Consider the following 2,979-nt stretch of genomic DNA (forward strand, 5'->3'; position numbering starts at 1 on the left):
TTTGGGCCTATATTCAGGCTCCCTATAGTTGTAGAAATTTCACTTCTGTAATTCATTATTAATGTTGGTTTGTAATAAAAATTTCTTGTAAATAGATATTGGGGAAATTAGTAAAAGGGAGGGTTGCTTATACATATCCTGTTGGGAAAGGGTAGATACCATACCTATAGGTTGTACAATATCTTATTTATTTAGATATCATGCCTATAGGTTGTTACAATATCTTGTTTATCTAGATACCATGCCTATAAGCTGTTACAATGTTTGTTCACTTAGACATCATGCCAATAGGATTCAAAAGTCGACCCTGCATTCTGGATAACATGTCTGTAAATTTGCTTTGATGTTTGCTTAGATACCATGCCTATAGGTTGTTGCAATAATGTTTATTTAGATACCATGCCTATAGAGGTTTTTAAAAATTAATCATTCTTGCCTGTAAAAGATCAGTTTCTACATACTAACAATGTTTAAATCAGTCTTCAACATGTTTAAAAACTAATCGCTGCATTTAGATGCCATGCCTATAGGATTCTAAAACCAATTACTGCATTTAGCTGCCAGCGTCTATAAGTCTAAAATCAGTTATTACACCCAGGCAGCATATCTATTGGACTTAATAAACTCCAACTGTTTTAAAATGATTCTCAGAATTCTAATTTCATTTAGACAACATCTTTATAAGGTATTACAGATCTACGCCTAGACAAGCCTATAGGTAATCAAAGTCTAATAAAAACTGTGAAACTGCTTTGCTTATTTGTGACTGCCCAGATTTAACAGGTTCTAAAAACCAGTAGTCAAATTGATTAGGCCTCTATCACTTCGCCTTAACACAATACTGCATATTCTCTGCTTGCCATGCTCATCTAGATATCCTTTTCTAGGACCTTTCTGAAATATCTGAAATCTATTGTGCACTTACTTGCTCTATTTGTGGAGGTAAAATATGAGCCTTTAACTGTCCTATCCTTGGCCCAGTCCTACGCTTTTTGTTTGTCTCCTAAAGTTTTTCTCCTTTTAATTACTGTAGGAGAGTCTAGATCCACCTGAACTAGAAGTCCTAAAATACCTCCGGGACTATATAAGTAAAGGGACGGGTAATGCACGTATAGGATACATCTTAATGTTGCTAGAACGCTTTAGGATATGACCAAGGGGAGGGTAATTGGGTAGTAAAAGATATGATGACCTGTGCGCTAATGCCACATGTAACCCCTCTAGTTGAGGAAGGCTTACCGCTTATCTGTCAAATTTACTTTATCTTATATGTTTGCTTAGACTACCTATTTGTTAAATGACTAATTCACATAATTGAGTTCGATCGGGACCCACCATTATGGACCGCGAGGGGTGCCTAACACCTTTCCCTCAAGGTTATTTCGAGCCCTTACCCAATCTCTGGTAATGCAAACCGGTTTCATGAGTTATTTGCTTTAGGTGCCCTAACACACCTTAAATCCGTTAGGTGGCGACTCTTCAAATTCAAATATCCAATTCCCAATAGGAAATGAGTTGTTCCTAATAAATGTCAAAACCCGGACTCCACAAGGAAAAATGAGGCGCGACAGCACGATGACTCTGCTGGGGACTTTTTAGGCTCTTATCATAACGAACTTATTTTTGTGAATTAGTCTTAAGAATGCTTATTTCTATTAACACATGCGCACCCTTTCTCTTTACCCCCTTTACTTGGATTTAATTGCTCATTTTTTAAGTATTTATGATTTCCTTTATTTCCCGAAACTGACTTGTCTCCCTGTTTTCGTTTTGTAACTGTCTTTTAATTATTCAAATACCGCATTTATCATTTTAATGTACAAATACTTGACAACATGCTATTTATTGTTGCTTAAATCATGCTAAACATTATATTCCACTCGTGTGTAATCAATCCTATAGCAACGCTTGATGAGTGTTTGTGCTCTTCCTATATATCACCCTTTTAAATTCGGAAAGGTGTATTTGCGGTAAAACTAATCGATCAGCGGTGCGTTCGATAGTTCCGTGCCTTTTTCCCTCAATTTGTTTTCTTGAGGGTCCCAGTCTAGACCTCTATAGCAACCTTACTATGATTAATTGTACATGCATCATCGTCAAACCTAGCCGGGTTAATATGTTGCCCGCATAAAAACACTTTAAGACAAGCCTCGTCAAAAGGTCCATCGGGTTTTCCATAATCCCAACGGATGCAACCACGATTGTGATGCATTAATTTTGGAGAAATAAGTGCCAATATGCTAATCATTATTGTATAAATAGACAAACCTGGAGGGGGGAAGGGCCTAACCTATATCTTGTTTTGCAGAAAATGAAGCACGAAGTCCCCAGGTTCGGCATGGTTGGTAGCATACCCTCACTTCTGCTAGATTTGTGGAGGGATCTTCCTTCAAGTGACCAAAATCACGTGAAATGAGTCTTAGGAAATTTTCCTTCTCTGTTGGATATTCAGCCAAACAAAATATTGATCAAGGCTGCCACCAGTTTTGGAATAAGGAAAGGGCTATGTTCCACTTTGGGGACGTAGAAATGACCCATCTTCTTGAAGAAATAAGGGGATTTGGTGGGTTGCCTTGGGATAGCCCCGATTTATTAGCACCTGAAAATTGCACCACTAAAGGATTCCTTAAGATGATGGGGATGAAGAAAATGATGACTTGGAGTGCCTGAATAACTTCTACATGCCCTTCGACTTCCTCTATGAACGACACAGTCATAGTAGCTCTTACTGTATTTTTGATGATGAGTTCTCAATCAGCTCCTTGGGTTGGATTTATCGCAGGGTCTTTGTGTTCATTGTGTGTTTCTTGGGCACGATGATGTTCCCAATCCAAGGGGATAGAATCCACACCAAGCTGGCCATGGTGGCCAAAACTTTGATAGACGGGATCGAGGGGCATACATATACCATTGTCCCTATGATCATTGCATATATGTATCGGGCCTTGGAACGCTGTCAGAAGGGGTTCAGATTCTTCG

The sequence above is a fragment of the Nicotiana tabacum genome, chromosome 8 (genome assembly GCF_000715075.1).
Source record: "Nicotiana tabacum cultivar K326 chromosome 8, ASM71507v2, whole genome shotgun sequence".
NCBI lineage: Eukaryota > Viridiplantae > Streptophyta > Magnoliopsida > Solanales > Solanaceae > Nicotiana > Nicotiana tabacum.